Source organism: Canis lupus, chromosome 2 (genome assembly GCF_003254725.2).
Source record: "Canis lupus dingo isolate Sandy chromosome 2, ASM325472v2, whole genome shotgun sequence".
In the NCBI taxonomy this organism is placed as follows: domain Eukaryota; kingdom Metazoa; phylum Chordata; class Mammalia; order Carnivora; family Canidae; genus Canis; species Canis lupus.
Genome location: NC_064244.1, coordinates 80,138,146 through 80,154,220, shown reverse-complemented (window position 1 = coordinate 80,154,220; position 16,075 = coordinate 80,138,146). Strand labels below are relative to the sequence as shown.

Genomic DNA, 16,075 nt, shown 5'->3' with positions numbered 1-16,075 from the left:
GAGGACCGCTAGGGGGAGGGAGCTACGGCTGGGGGAGAGGGGAGGGACCCCCCTGACCCCCTCTCCTCGCCACCTGCTGACGGGGTTGAAGGTCGGGAAGGGGACCGAGAGGGGTGCGCGGAGATTCCAGCACTTGCGGCCCCACGTACACAACCTTAGTTTAACAACCAGGACCCAGGGCCACCTGGTGGCTCAGCGGTTGAGCGTCGGCTCAGGGCGTGACCCGAGGATCCGGGATCGAGTCCCGCACCGGGCCCCCTGCACGGAGCCCGCTTCTCCCTCTGCCTGTGTCTCTGCCTCTCTCTCTCTCTCTCTCTCTCTCTCTCTCTCTGTGCCTCTCATGAATAAATAAATAAAATCTTTAAGGAATAAATAGCAACCGGGGCCCTGGGTCCCCTGTCTCGTGGGGCAACAGGGGCTCACTCTATCACTCAGGCACACACCTGTAAGCACACTCTCCCACGTGTACCACGCACTCGTGCACACTCACATACACTAGCACACTCGCACAGCCATGCGCATTCACCTGTACACATGGTCACTCCCGTGCACGCACATTCAGCTCCTGAGCCGACCTTCCCGTGCACAAGCACAGCAGCCACTTGCACATCATCTCCCTCCATCTTTACACCTGCACCTGCCTGTGCACCTTCTACAGCTGAGGAAGCCAGGTTTCTTGGATCCCCCCAAAAAATCTGGTGAAAATAAAAATAAAAAATAAAAAATAAAAAACTGGTGATGGCCCTGGGCAGGGTTTTGAGGAATGAATAAGGTTTGAGGCAGGAGTAGGAGGCCCCCAGCAGGGCAGCATCTGAGGGGCCGGTGGACTGCCAGGGGGTGGGGGCGGGCACTGACCCAGGCCTCTTCCCCTCTCTGAGGTAGGGTTCAGGTGGGGAGTGGCTCTAGCCACGGCTGCCAGCAGACCTGGTGTGACAGCTGGCTCAGCTCACATATAGCTGTGTGACCTTGGGCAAGTTGCCTCACCTCCCTGAGCCTGTTTTTTCATCTGTTAACCGTGAGGGGGGATGGATAATCTCACCTCACAGTATTGCTGTAAGGATTAGTAAGAAACATATGCAAAATGAGACATAGTAGGTCCTTAGGGCTGAAAATAAATAACAGCGACGGTGGACACGGATAGGATGTATTATTACATCACCAAGCTCCGCTACACCTACTGGAAGCCTAAAGAGCCTCCATTCCATGAATATGTGTGAAGCACCTACTATGTGCGGGTGTGAAGAAGAGAGATGTGCCAGCCCTAGAGTCTGTGCCGTGTTCAGCCACATATGCTCAGAGACCCCCATGCTCTCCCCCGCTCAGAGCAGCCCCACCCCAAGTCTGGCGTAGGGGAGGAGAGCCCTGAAGGGACAGTATGTCCAGATCCCCCGGGACGCCCAGGTGCCTTGCACAGTGCCAGGTGTGTGCCTGTCCTTGTGTGGAACAGGAAAGAACAAAAGGGGTCCTTCCTGTGTGGCCCAGGGTTGCAGGGGGCAAGGTGTCCTTTCTCTTCTTCCTGTGGTGGGGTGACTGGACTTGGCTTGGAAGGATGGCTCTGACTCACCATGACGCAGGACGCTGGTCACAGCTGATGATGTTCCCAGCTGGCAGCCTAGCAGCTGGGGGGGGGGGGGACCGGGAGGGGGACCCCAGCAGAGAACAGGGCAGTTCACAGGGGAGAGGATGCCCACTGTGCCCCTTGCAGCCCAAGACAGGGATAGGTGGATGAGGCTGGGCAGTGGCCCCACCCACGGTCCCCTGCTCACAGTCCCAGAAAAGGGGCCAGGGCGGGGTGAGGTGGCTCTGGCTCTCCTGCCTCTGGCATTCATGCTGGGCAGCAATCTTCTCATTGTACAGACCGGCGCTCAGAGAGGGTCAAGGGCTTGCCCAAGGTCACACAACAAAGGGATACGGATTCAAGCCCAGGTGTCCTGCCTGTCAGCCCAACGGGGCACTAACTAAAGACCGGGCCTTGCAAGGGTGGGCAGCTCCCCCTTGCACGCCCACATTCACCTTCCCAGCCCTTGGAATTCTGCTGAAGCGGATGATTCCCAGATTCCCGGACAGCTCTAAGATGTGTGGTTGCCCTTCCCCAAGGGCAAGCTGTCCTTTCCCAGATGGGCCCACAGTCCATCTGCCCTGTGACCTTCTATTACCTTCCCCAGTGCCCTCCTTGCTCCACGTATCTATGGGGGGGGGAGAGATAGGAGCCCCCGTGGAGGAGGAGACCAGAGGAGGGAGTGCCCAGGTGGTACCCTGAATCCAATTCTCCCATCATGACTTTGGGGATCCTGTGGCCTGCCCTGAGTGCCTGGCCCTGCGCTGGGCGCTGGAGCGTGGCAAGCGGATGCTTCAGGGCCTGACAGGGAGAGATCAATCAACCGACTCAGTCTAGGCCCAGGCACTCCCCAGGGGAGGGGGGGAAGGCATGGCTTGGGGGGAGCCAGGTGCATAAATAGCTTGGGTCAGTGTAGACACTGGTGCATCCTCACATTAGCTGAGTTGCTTCTGCCAAAGGTCGTGGGGTTGGCTTCAAGGAGTTCATGACCCTGCAATGGGAATTTGAAGGTTGAGCAGGACACGGGCAGGCAGACAGGGAGGGGCGCTCTGTGTGACAAAGGTACGGAGACAGCTCCGGGAGGCTGGGGGGTGTCCCGGGGACTGGAGGATCTGATGTCTGGGGGGCCAGTGGGAGACGACAGGACTTCTGGCTGGGGTTGCCCATCTCCAGGTCTCAACCATCTCAGTATTGGTTTCTCAGGAAAGAGGAACCAGAGCTGATAAGCAGAAAGAACAGTATTGGAAGCCCAGCAGATCTGGGTTGGACTCCTGTGTTTAGAACAGTAGTACATGGTAGATGCTCAGTAGGTATTTGTTGACTGAATGACAGAAAATGAGACCTGTTCAAGGTCACATATCTAGAAACCGATCATGGCCAGGACTGACTGGATGCAACTCTTCCTTCATCCAGCAAACGTTCATTGAGCACCTGCCGTGTGCCCGGCACTGCATGGCACTGCTTAAGCATAAATGAGACAGCCGAGGTTCCTGTTCACTGGGGGAGAGAGAAGAGCTGGGGGGAGGTAGGGTATGGATCCAGTAATGACCCAGGCGTGGGGCCTTCCCAGGAAGCCTGAGAAAGAAGGCCCCAGGCTGACCTCAAAATGAGCCCACTCTCAGCGCCAGGCTCCCACCTGAGGGCTGCTAGCTGGAGTGGGGTGACAGGCCCACATGCCGGACGAGGTAGGATAGGGAGAGAGAGAAAGAAGGGTGGGCCCCCTGTCTGATAGGGGAGGCAAAGTTCTATGTCTGACAGAGGAGAAAGCCCCCGGGCCAGACGCTGGGGAGGGACACTGGGAAGAGACCAGCCCCTACCCTGGAGAAGCTTCCAGCCTGGTGAGTCAACAGTTCCACTAAATTCAACTCAAAAGTGCCTCTCGAGGGCCTGGTCCACAGTGGCTGCCTCGCGGCGGGATCCCTTTCTCAGGGTTGGGAGGTTGGTCCTCTGAGTCTGGGGTGCTGGATCTCTGCAGGCAGGTAGGAGGCTCCTGTCGTTAGGACCCAGACTCGGAAGATGCCTTTCCGGGCCCTGTGTGTCGTGGGAGATGGCCACCAGGGGGCGGCCCGACACAGCGTCATTCTTGACTACTTTCATTCTTTGCTCCCTCCCTTGGCCGACTGACCCAGAAAGTACCACGCTGGCAACTCAGACCCAGACAATGTGGAAGGTTGTGCATGGCGCGACCTGGACGAAGGTGCCCAGCTGAGGGTGGAGGGCACTGAAATCCTGCCCATGCTCTGGTCAGCAAGCCCTGAGCTCCGGCACGGGCTGTGTCTGCCCCCATGGAGGGTGCCTTTGTCTTAACACAAAGTGCCAAGCTGTGCGCCACAGGGCTGTATCCACCCGGATGGGCACAAAGTCTCCGGATAGGCTAGCGACACTCTGGAGCCCAGACATCACCTGGTCCTAACTCCCACCATGCAGATGTGGCAACTGAGACCCAGGGAAAGAACCCAGGCTAGTTAGGAGCAGAGCAGGGACTGAACCCCACAGCCAGTGGAACTTCCTGCTCCACCTGGAGGGTTGGGGTGCCAGGTGCTCCCTCTGGAGACCAGGCTGTGCCTAAGAAAGAGGACCACAGGCTGACCTCAGAATATGTCCATTCTGGAGTGGGGTGACTGGTCAGAGTCACTCCCCCTACTCCACGTCCCCCTAGACAAGCTGGACTAGGTGTACTAGGTGGGATAAGGAGAGAGAAAGGTGAGCCTCCAGTGTGATGGAGGAGACACAGCCACTGTGCTGGGCATGGGAGAGACTAGAGCAAGGCCACATCCTGCCCTGGAGAAGCTTCCAGCCTGTGAGTGAACAGGTGGTAGGGTGTCCTTAGCACTTGGACAGATATCCCTCAGCTCCTCCCTGGGGAGCATTTCTTGTGTCATCACAGGCCCGTCCTCAGTATGGGAGAGCCCGCTGACCCAGGTGGGGCCTGGGGGCAGTTTCAGATTTTTTTTTAAGATTTTTATTTATTTATCATGACAGACACAGAGAGGAGACAGAGAGGCAGAGACACAGGCAGAGGGAGAAGCAGGCTCCACGCAGGGAGCCCGACATAGGACTCGATCCCGGGTCTCCAGGATCAGGCCCTGGACTGAAGGCGGCGCTAAACCACAGGGTCACCAGGGCTGCCCAGTTTCAGGTATTTGGGTTGATAACAGTAACAACATAATTAGGTGCCAGTGGCTGTGCTTACAGACCTTACAGGTCCTGTTCTGTTAATCCTCCCAGTAACCCCTAGGAGTGGGTCCAAGTCGTGGCCACACTGGGGAAGCCCTTAGACTCCCCGTTTCCTCTCTATCTTGACCTCTGGGGTGACTCCGAGCCTCATAACTCCTGGGGATGGACAGCATCCCCTCCATTCCTGCTTCTTGATGTTTGCACAAGCTCTGTACCCACTTTGATCAGTCCTTGTCACACATGTCCCTCAAGTCTCACCACACACGTCTTTCCTGTTTCTTTTTTTTTTTTTAAAGATTTTATTCATTTATTCATGAGAGACAGAGAGAGAGGCAGAGACACAGGCAGAGGGAGAAGCAGGCTCCACACAGGGAGCCCGACGTGGGACTCGATCCCGGGTCTCCAGGATTATACCCTGGGCTGAAGGCGGCACTAAACCGCAGAGCCACCGGGGCTGCCCCGTCTTTCCTGTTTCAGTCCCTCATTCATCAAATATCAATCGAATTGGTGCCTGCAATGTGCTGTCTGCCCGAACAATGGGATACAGTTGAGAGCAATCAGACAAGTGTCACCTGTCTCGGACATTAGAGTAGTTGTCAGCAAACTATGATCCTTGGGGCAAATCTGGCCCTTGGCCTGTTTTGTAAATAAAGTTTTATTGAAATATATCCATGCTCATTTGTTAACTTATCATCTATGTCTTTTTTTAAAAAGATTTTATTTATTTATTTATTCATGGGAGACACACAGAGAGAGGCAGAGACACAGGCAGAGGGAGAAGCAGGCTCCACGCAGGGAGCCCGACATGGGACTTGATCCCGGGTCTCTGGAATCACACCCTGGACTGAAGGTGGCACTAAACCGCTGAGCCACCTGGGCTGCCTTTATCATCTATGCCTCACCTTTTTCTTTTTTAAAGATTTTATGTATGTATTTGAGAGAGAGAGAGAGAGCACCAACAGTGGACAAGGAGAAAGAAGGCTGCCCATTCTGCAGGGAGCCTGATGCCGGGCTTGATCCCAGGACCCTGAGATCATGACCTGAGCTGAAGACAGACACGTAACTGACTGAGCCACCCAGGAGCCCCTGAAGATTTTTTTAGAAGTAATCTCTACACCCGACGTGGGGCTCGAGCTCAAAACCCCAAGATCAAGAGTTACAGGCTCCACTGACTGAGCCGGCCGGCGCCCCGTGGCTGCTTCACCTTCCGAGAGCAGAGCTGAGTAGTCCAACCGACACGGTATGGCCCCCACAGCTGGAAATAGGGTCTGGCCTCTTGATGCGGGACAAGCTTGCCGACACCTAACTCAGAGTCTGGCAGAGAAGATAAATATTAACAAGTCGCTAAAATAAATGCACATGTTGCCGAATTGTGAGAAGCGCCAAGCAGGGCCCAACGGGCAGGAATTGGGAGGTAGGGTTAGACTGGCCACCACTTCTCACCTTCACCCAGAGCGGGACGTGGGATGGGTGCCGGCCCACCCACCCACCCTCTGGAAGGTTAAGTTTTGGATGGGAGGGGCCTCCGGGTGCTTATGCCCACCGAGGCGAGGGTCCTGCTGATGCCTGCGGCTTGGACCACTGCCCTCGTCATTATCAGGCCTCGCCTGGCCTCAAGGCTTCCATGTCCTTCATCTCCTGGTCTCCAGGGAGGCGGGAAGGGCAGGAAGTACTGTTCCTTTTACAAATGGGACAACAGGCTTCTTATGGTTTTTTTTTTTTTTTAATCTTATTTATTTATTCATGAGAGACACAGAGAGAGGCAGAGACACAGGCAGAGGGAGAGGCAGACTCCCTGCGGGGAGTCTGATGCTGGACTCGATCCCAGGACCCCAGGGTCACGCCCTGAGCCGATGCTCAACCTCTGGGCCCCCCAGGCATCCCGAGGCTCCTTATGTTTAATGACTTGGCCAACCCCTGGTGAACTGCAGGCAGAGATCTCGATGTCCTGGGAGAGTCCTGGACCGTATTTAGGACATAGGCTTCTGGCCCAGGACTCATGTGAACAAGTCTGCTCCCCTCTGGGCCTCAGTCCGTTCACCTGCAACCGAGAGGGCTGGAGCAACAAACTTATGAGCTCTTTTCTGGGTCTGCCAGCAGCACGCCGGGGCTCGCCCAGTCCCTCTCCAGGCCTCGGTTTGCTTCTGTAAAGTGGGGAGAGGAATGCTCCAGCTGGTCCCAGGGAGATCACAGATGGGAAAGTGCTTTGAGCTCAGAGGAAGAAAGGCGCTCTATAAAGCCAGGGGGTTATTAGGGTGATGGGATCAGGCCCGGGAGGACAGGGCCAGGCCCCGGGGCAGCCTTTGGTCTGCCCAGCAGAGGGCACTGTGGGGAGGCTCAGTGGGATCCCCAGCTGGAATGCCTTTGTTCCTTCCAGAACAGGGACCCAGGCCCTACTGTGTGCCAAGCCTGCAGAGCCGAGTATGGCGACATGGTCGTGAATGAATGGAACCCGCGATGCTCCCAGGCTCGGGGTGGGAGGAGGGGACAGGAACAGACAGGTCTTGTCACAGAGATGGGAGCCACGGTGGTAGGGACCAGGCAGGCACTGTGACCCCCTTTGCTGAGGGCTCAAGGGAACCTGGGAGGGGTCATCCAGCCTGAATCCCAGGTGGGAGGTCTGTGCTAGAGAGTCAGAGGCCTAACACGGAGCGCGGAAACATGGGAGAGGCCTGGGTTCAAACCCCTTTCCGGGCAACTTACTTCACCTCTCTGGGCCTCATGTTTCTCACTTGTAAAATGGGAATAGTGACAGCACCTACGTCACAGAGCTGTCGTGAGGGTCCCACTGGGTAGACACCTCTGGAACACTCTAGAGCAGGGCCTGACCCGTGAGAGTTCCTTAAATGTTGCTGCGGTGACCCCAGGTTCATGGTTTGGCTGTTGGCTACTGAAGCCATGAGGGGCTTGTGCCCACTCCGGGGGAGGATGATGGGGACCGGGCTGAGGACGGGCCACCTGGAGAAGACAGGAGAGGACGCATGGCCTGACAGATTGGGGGGGCGGGGGTGCAGAGTTGAGGGAGGGCACAGTGAGGCCAGGATGGAGTCTGGCAGAGGAAAGAGCAGCCAAGCCCCCGTGGAGCCCCAAACTCCCTCTCCAAGTTGCCTGTCGAGCCCCCTCAACTGCGTGCCTTGGCCACATCCCCGGGCCCCACTGAGCCTCAGTCTCCTTCTGTGTAAAATGGGAGACTAACTCTGGCATCGGGGGGCTTCAAAGATTCTCCAAGCCCTGGCCTGGCTCTGGGAGGAGGGTAAAGCCCCCCCCCATTATCTTCTAGTGTGCCCCCCACCCCATCCCCAGCCCCATGAGTGTCTGCGACCAACCTGCTCTGTCCCCATAGTCACCCAGGCATCCTCTTTAGAAACCAGCAGCAGAGGAAAACCCCTAAAACAAACACAGCACAGCTGGTCTCCCCTGCCCGCCCTGCCCCACCCTGCCCTGCCTTCCTGGCCCTAGACAGGCAGGGGGAAAATCGCACTTCGGGAAAGGGTTTTTCCCAGTGGGTGGGGGCAGCATCCAGCTCATAATGGAGATGACAAGAGGGCCCCGAAGATCCCCCGAGGTGTCAACTGGTGCTGTTCCCGCAGGTAGGACAGTGGGCATCACCATCCCCTGGTAAGCTGGTTAAACAACATGCAGATTCCAGAACCCTGCTGTGGCCTCCCTACCCTGCACCCTCAGGTCCCGATTCCCTGGCCTGCTGAGGAGCTGGCTGGGGGAGGAGGCCTGCTGGGGGGGCCAGAAGCCAACTTGGGGTGGGCTGGGAGGAAGTGGGCTCCTGGGCTCTGTGTGAGGATGGGGGATGCGTCCAGCAGGCTGGGAGGCCCAGAAGGTAGCAAGAGGGAAATGAGAGGGTCAGAAGTTCAGGAGAAAAAAAAAAAGAAAGAAAGAAAAGAAAAGAAGCAGGGGCTCCTGACTGGGTTAGTTGGTGGAACGTGTGACTCTTAATCTTGGGGTTGTGAGTTCAAGCCCCATGTTGGGTGTAGAGATTAATTAGCAACACAATCTTTAGGGGAAAAAAAAAGGAGAAGAGGAGGAGAGGACACAGGTCAAAGACACACACAGGGATGGCAAGCAAATCCCCCCCAAAAAAGAAATTCTTAGGATTTTCACCTTACTGGGTGACTGTCCTTATGCAGTGTCCCTTTTTGTCCTCACCACCAGCCTAGGGAGTGGGGATCGCAGGGCCACATGTGCATAGGACGCAGGCTCAGAGAGGCAAAGCTGGGGTTTCGAATCCCCAGGGCCTAAGAGCATGGAGGGGAGGGGCAGCACCCTGAGGTCAGATGAGGATGGGTCAGCAGGGACTTTGTCAAGGGCTACTTCCTTTGGGGACCTTGAGCTTCAGAGCAGAGCTCCTGGGACGCCTCCGTGGCCTGGGGAAGGGAGCAGGGTGGAAGTCACAGCTGAGCAGGAGCAAGGTCAGGCCTTCTGCTCCTGGAGGTGGGCGGTGGGCAGTCATCAGTGTTCGCCAGGCCTTGGAGACTGACCGGGAGGAGCTGGGCGACATGGCTGCAGGGACAGTGGCCACCTCTCCTCCCCTCTAGGGGAGCCATGGTGTCTTGCTGGAAGCATCCAGGCCCTGCCATCTCCCCGGTTCTCACTTAACCCGTATGGTGCCCGGACCCACGGCAGAGTCGGGCAAGGAGGCTCTGGGTGCTTATCTGAGTCCAAGGAAATGCCACTGTGGGGAGTGTAGCCACTTGTCCTGTCCCCGCCACTGAGAGGACTTGGAGCTGAAAAGAGATTACCCAGGCTGAGGGTGGTAGTGTGGTCGAGGCAGATGGGTGGGGAAACCAGAGCAAAACTCTGTAGGACCTCAGGCCCCCAGCACGGAGAAGCAGGCTCCCTGCAGGGAGCCCGATGCGAGACTCGATCCCAGGGCCCTGGGATCACGCCACGAGCCGAAGGCAGATGTTCAACCACTGAGCCACCCAGCTGCCCCGTCAGGTGATTCTTGCTCCCAAACTGGCTGACTCCTTCCCAGGCCAGCCCTGCAGGCCATTTCTGCACCGACCCCCCCCCCCCCGCACCCCTATCTCTCTCCTTGCTACCTCTTTCTTCCCCCATTATCAGCGCCTCTCCCCACGATGCCCGCAGCCTCCTCCACCGCCAGCTGGGGCAGCAGGCCTGGAACACTCCTCTCTCCCGGCAGCTGGGCCGGGCGCCTCCTGGGGCGGGGGCTGCAGGGGGAGGCGGCGATGGGGAGAGCAGGTCTCTGAGCAGGAGATGGGAGGCTGGACAGACAAGGAAGAGTCCACCTGTAGCCAAGGGGCTTAACGTGCCCCGCACTGCCCCGACCTTGCTTACAGGTGGCCGTGAGGACCAGGGGTGCTGCACCTGGCACGGAGCAAGCGCTCAAGGAAAGTTCGCCCTTATCATTGGAGACGGCCTCTCGTGACCTTGTCTCACCCCCTTATTTCTCACCGGAGAAACCGAGACTCCGAGAGGGTGTGGGTTCTGTCTCGGGCACACAGCGCTCAGAGCCAGCTGGGCTGGCGCCTCCCCGGGGTGGGTCCCTTGGGGCGGGCTCCATTGTGCTCTCCCCAGCAGGAAAGCGCTGTGCTCAGCAGCCTGGGCAGCGGGAGAGGAGGAACTCGTTTGGCTACGTGACTGGCAGGCCCTGGAGGCTGAGCCGGGCCCGGCACCATGAGAACAAGCTGCCGAGGGCCGCCTGGGCAGGGCCCGTGGGGTGGGCACCAGGGTAGAGATCTCCCTGCCCCGAGAGGGCGAAGGAGGGCGGCTGCAGCCTCGCTCGGGGATGGTGCCTGTGCCCCAAACCTACCTGCGAGGGAGCAGCGGGAGGCTTCCCTGCTCCCCTGACACGGGGAGGAGCGGGCATGTGGGCAGCGGGGCCAGTGGGTGTGCAGAGCGCCCGGGGTGATTTGCACAGGCTCACCCCTGCTCATCAGTGCGGCCTACAGGAATCTGGGTGGCCGTCCAGGAGGGCAGGAGGATTCGGCCCTGCCCACGGGCAGCTGGCTCGCAGGGGGCCCGGGTGCCCACGGACGCAAGGCCCAAGGGAGAGGCATTGGGCCTCTGCCAGAAATGCCCGACCTGGAGCAAGGTGGAGTCCCTGTCTGGGCCTCAGCTCCCCTCGGGGACTCATGGAAGGAACCGCGGAGTCCCTCACTGCTAGAGGAGGCCCAGGGCCGACTCAGGGCATGGCCAGTCACCACAAGGAGAGCACTGAATGCCGAGCCAGCGGTCAGGATTCATCGGGAGGCCAAGTGGGGCCACTGCGGGTTTCGGCACAGGGGAGGCGAGTGGTCAGCTGAGGCTGCCGAGAGGGAGCCGACTGGAGGCCGGAAGGCCAGAGAGGAAGCCCCAGCTTGGGCAGCAGTGGGGACCTGAGGGGCCAGGCTTAATGGAAGCCGAGCAGATGAATTAGAGGTGCAGATACCAGTGGGCTGCCTGGGGTCATTCCTGGCTCCTCCTCCTGCCAGATGAAGTACTGACATGAATGGGGGGCTAAACCCCTTGTATCTTCTTTGAACATAAAACAGAGCAAGCCTGGTACAGGGTCAGAGCAGAATGCCTCCCTGCCTCTCTCGGGACACCCCAGCACCGAAGGCCCCCGGCAGGGGGGTGCCCAGAGCCAGGCACTGGGGCACGAAATAGCAGGGAACACCACTCAGTGGGGAGGCGGAGCTGTCACCTGGACCCCAGAAGGGCTGATGGGGAAGCAGGTGACCCCCCAGGGGGCCCAGCAGTAACCCTGTGAGCTGGGGGGTAGCAGGCGGTGGACAGAACCTCAGTGGGGGACGGGGCGAACCTGGACGCCAGTCAGTGTCACTAGGGGAGCCGCTCCTCAGCCCTGAGCTGTTGCTTAAGGGAAGACCCTGCCTGGATGAGAAATCCCCCGTGATTGGCGGTGAGCTGTGCCCTTAAACTTCTCCTGCAAGCTGCCACACACCCAGGCCACAACACCGCCTCGCTCCATCTCTGAGAGAGGGGACACCCCAGCTCACCGCCAGTCTCCCTCGGACTCTCAGTAAGCCCCAGTTTCCTCATCTGTGAAAGGGGGCTGTGCTGGTGCCTGCCTCAGAGGGCTGATGGGAGGCAAAATTAAGCCATGTGCAAGGAGGCGTGGCGGGTACAAAGTGTGCCACACAGATACAACCTGCCCATTATGCAGAAGAGGAAAACTGAGGTGAAAGGGATGGGCCCATGATCATCCGGCAATTCTAACCATACAACTCCCCAGCTTGGCTTCTCTGCGGGGTGATGGCTGGTGTGCGAGGAAATGGGTGGGGGTGGGGGGCTGCGTGCAGGATCCTTATGCCCTTCACTTGGTATGAAGGAGAGGGGATCCAGCCCCCGCACCCCAGCCCTCTCCCCCATCTGTCCTGGCCTGACTCCCCACCCCTGCCAAAGGAAGGCCGTGAGACAGATCAGGCCAGCAGCCCCAGCCCCATAAGCATCCCTTTCTGACTCCAGCATCCCTCGTTGGGCTGTAACGACTCTCTTGGCTCTAACCCCAATGCTTCCCACTTTACCAACAGCCTGTTTCTTCCCCCACCTGCCTTCTGGGCTGGCAAACGGCAGCCACTCTTACTGAGACACTCTGCAGCCCAGTGATGTGGAAGGGAGGTCACTAACCCCTTCTTCAAGGCCTCATCCCCTCTGGCCCAGGGGTGTCCGAAGCTCTACCCGCCAACCTCCGGCGAGAGGACCTGCTGTCCCTCAGACTCAGAGGAGTTGCTGCTGGCCCAAGAGAGAAATCAGGCAGAGAGGGAAATCAGACATCTGGTTCGAAGCAAGGGGCCAGGATCATCCTCCTCTGGCTCCCCTTCCCGGGCCCAAATCCAACCGGGCTGGAGCATTGAATGCCGACAGGAGCCAGGCAGGAGCTAGCCGATGTCTCCTGGCACACCTGGCCAGGTGAGAAGGCAGTGAAGCCAAGAGCCAGCTCATCGCTTGGGTGTAAACAGCAGCCAGTGGGGAGTTGGCAGCCGCCTCCTCTGCCCTTTCCCCAGCCCCCTCCCCGTGAGCCCTGCCCAGGGGAAAAAGGGTGTCCCAACTTGTTGGAGGAGTTTCCATCCCACACCTGTGCCCATACTGGGTGGGTGTGTGGGGTTGGCTGAAGGGGGCCCACAGAGGGTCTTTGTCCTCCAGACCCGCCCCCTGGCTTCTCTTCCCCCCGGTGCTGGGAAGGCGCCAGGGTTCTTGGAATGCCGCGGCCCCCATCTCATCCAAGCCATCTCAGATGCCTCGGCCGCTCATTCCCAGGGCCCACGCCAGCAGAGCCGAGCAAGGGCAGTCAGGCCCTGAAGGAGGACCCCCTTGGTTCCCGTTCCCACCAGCTGAGAGCTATGTCCCTTGGAAGAAAGGGTGCAGCGCCAAGGTTTCCAGAAGTCTGAAGACAACAAATCTCCCCCTGAGCACTTAGACCCTATGGCCTGGACTTTGCAGACATGATCTGGGAGACGGGTATTGCTGTCTCGGCCTTAAAGATGGGGAAGTAAGGCTGGTTGCATGAGAGCCTGGGCTCTGCCTTGATTGCCCCTGTCTCCCCGGTGCCTGGCACACAGCGAGAGCTCAAGGTGTGCTTGTGGAACAGATGAATGAGGCTCGGCCCACGTAAGTGCCCGGGCCAGGTTCACATGGCCAGAAAGTCGCTCAACTGGGACCCAGGTTAGTTTGAATCCTCAAGTCAGGCTTTTTTCAAGATCCACGCACCAAGGCGGGGGTATCACACATGCACACGTGAATCTGCACACACACCCCCGCTGTCAGATCCGGCCCACGCACATATACACAGCTCCGCACGCAGCCCTCAGCTGGGAGCCCCCACCTGCCATACCACTCAGACCCGTGTAAGGGGCCCTCCCCCCCATTATGGGCACACAAACTTCCTTCTGTGCTGGCCTCTCACGCCCTCCTGTCACCACCCCTTCCTCCACGCCTGGAGAAGGCAGGATGGAGCATGCCCTCGTCCACCCCCACAGCCTTGGCACCCTCTCTGCCTCCCCAGGCCCCAAGAACCACATTTGCACCATTGCTCTGGAGGAGGCTGGGAGCTACAGAACACCCCTGTTGGGTGAACACCCCCCACCCCAACAGACCTGCTTGGGACCAGCCAGGGCCTTGGGTCCCTGGGCAACAGGGGCAGGGGACTCACTCTCCAAAACAGGCTGTACATGGACGGGGCTGTCCCCGTCCTGCTTCCCCGCCAATGAAGGCCTCGCAAGGCAGGGGTGGTCGGGGAGGCAGGAACCCCACGAAGTACAGATGGCACATGCCAAACTGTGCTCGAGACTCTCCACACAGTCTATTGAACCTTCCAGCAACCCTGAGGGACAGGCACTCTTTTATCGTAGGTGCCAATATTATTCCCATTTTCTGGAGGGGTAAATTGAACCCCAGAGAGTTAAGGCACTTGCCCGAGGTCCCCAGTCCCTGGCAGACAACAGGTGTTTGTTAGATATTTGTCAAGTGGATGAAGCTACAAGAGGGGAAGTGAGTCGTCCAAGAGCATGAATAAAATCAGGCTTTGAACCGCGGGCCTGACTCCAAAGCCTCTTGGCTTCCCTGCAGAGCTTCCTCTGTAGCCTTGGGACAGACAGACATTTACCCCTCACGGGCACCCTGTGTGACGTGCCAGCTTTCCAGGGCTCCGTGCTGTCTCCTTTCACATGGAGAAAGAGAAAAACAGCCCCTGACAGCCTGGCCCTCCCCGTGAGGCCCTGGTGTGCTCCTGTGAACACAAGCAATTTCACAGATCACCAACATCAGACAAGGCCACCCAATGACCTTGATGGATCAAGACAAAGACAAGACCACTCGGTAATCGTGCCTGAACACAGACAAAAATGAACATGGTCCAAACCACAAAAATGACCAGACGTCCCTCTATCTGGCTAAATGAGTGATAGCTGCTTCTTTGCCAAACACAGCTTTAGCCTCAGTTCGTTCCTCTTCCTTTCCAGATTAGAGTGATTGAGACACCGGGTCACAGAATACCACTGTTCCCTGACTGCGGCCAGCGCAGAGCGAGCCTCCAGGCCCCTGGAGTCCTCCCCAGGAGCACCTGTCACCAGCCCAGACCCCTTACTGGGCCAGCTCCCTCTGCTGGCACCCCACACCTTCCTGAGGGCTGTGACTCCCCCTCACCTGGACGGTGAGCCCAACTTTGTTCAGGTGTGTTTCCGATGGTCTCTGGCTGGAAAGCATCGGCAGAGTCTTAGCACAAATGAGCGAGATGTGTTTGTTCAGCCCATTTTGTTGATGCCTCCGGAGCTGCGGGCCAGGAAAGTGTCAGCCTCCGTTGAAGCATGACGGGGAGCGAGGGGAGCCCACAATCTCCCTCGGTCCCCAGGAGGCCACGTTTCAGGCTCTAGGGGCTGGGGAATGGTTGATTCCCACAGCACCTGCAGCCTCATCCACCACAGCCCAGATGTGAGTCTTGAAGCCACCCCCAACCGCCACCACCGGGGCTGGGCATCAGGCCTCTGTGTGGGATGATCAGAGGGGGCCGTGAGCACTGGGCCAGGAGTCGGAGTCCTGGGTTCAGGTCTTGCCTCTGCTTCTCATTTGCCATGTGGCCTGAGCCTCAGTTTCCCTATCTGGATAATAGGTTGGGGTGGGGCCAAGTGGATTTAATGACGAGGGGACCTCTCCCCAGCTAGAATCACTCACCCAGCTCGGTGCTATAAACCAGGACAGAAGCCTAATCCCGCTCAGCTCCTGGCTCCCTGGGTTAACCAGCTCTTCCCTCCCAGGCTTGATGTTGGAGGGGCCCAGGGAGCAGGTGAGGGACTGGAGTCCTCTTTGTCCCCAGTCGTTAGAATCCTGGCTGGGTAGGGAATGGTATCAGTTGGAACCATTCCTGAGGGTTCAGGGCTCAGTGTCCCCGCACCCTGTCCCTCCTCTCCATCAGGGAGCCCGTCCAAGTCAAATAAGATGGAGCCGGAGGTTCCGCAGGAAGGGCCCCAGGGCCTGCACAGAGGACACTCTGGCAGGGGTCATCGAGGAAGACAGTCTCTGTGGCTTCATTCAGCTCCACATCCTGCTTCTCCTGAGACAAGGGGATGTGGCCTCCCTCCATCCTGCCCCAGGCAGGAGAGGAAAGGAGCCGAAGCTACACTTGAGGAAAGAGCCAGGGACTGGGACCTTTCCTGAAAGGAACTCTTTAGAACAGAAGGTCAAGGAAGTTTGCTTTCCCTCAAGTGTAGCCCCTTCTCTGTCCAGAAAGTGAGACAGGTGCCAACCCCCCCTCCCAGCCTCACCCACTGGCTCTTCCTCCCCACTCCTGATTCACCAGCACCTCTCGGCAAAGACATCTCTTCATCTGTCTGAAGACAGATTTTCATTCTGCCTGGAACGCCCTTCCTT

At 58.4% G+C, this 16,075-nt stretch overlaps 2 long non-coding RNA genes across 2 annotated transcripts; one reads left to right on the top strand and one right to left on the bottom strand.

Moving 5' to 3' along the window:
* Positions 1-6,327: 6,327 nt before the first annotated feature.
* Positions 6,328-15,593, bottom strand: LOC125754542 (uncharacterized). Its single transcript, XR_007409056.1, has 3 exons — positions 15,380-15,593; positions 14,855-14,980; positions 6,328-6,791 (listed from the first exon to the last, which is right to left on the bottom strand). It is a non-coding gene; the product is annotated as an uncharacterized LOC125754542 (long non-coding RNA).
* LOC125754543 (uncharacterized) lies at positions 12,244-14,934 on the top strand. The gene is made up of 2 exons (XR_007409062.1): positions 12,244-12,622; positions 14,671-14,934. It is a non-coding gene; the product is annotated as an uncharacterized LOC125754543 (long non-coding RNA).
* Positions 15,594-16,075: the final 482 nt, after the last annotated feature.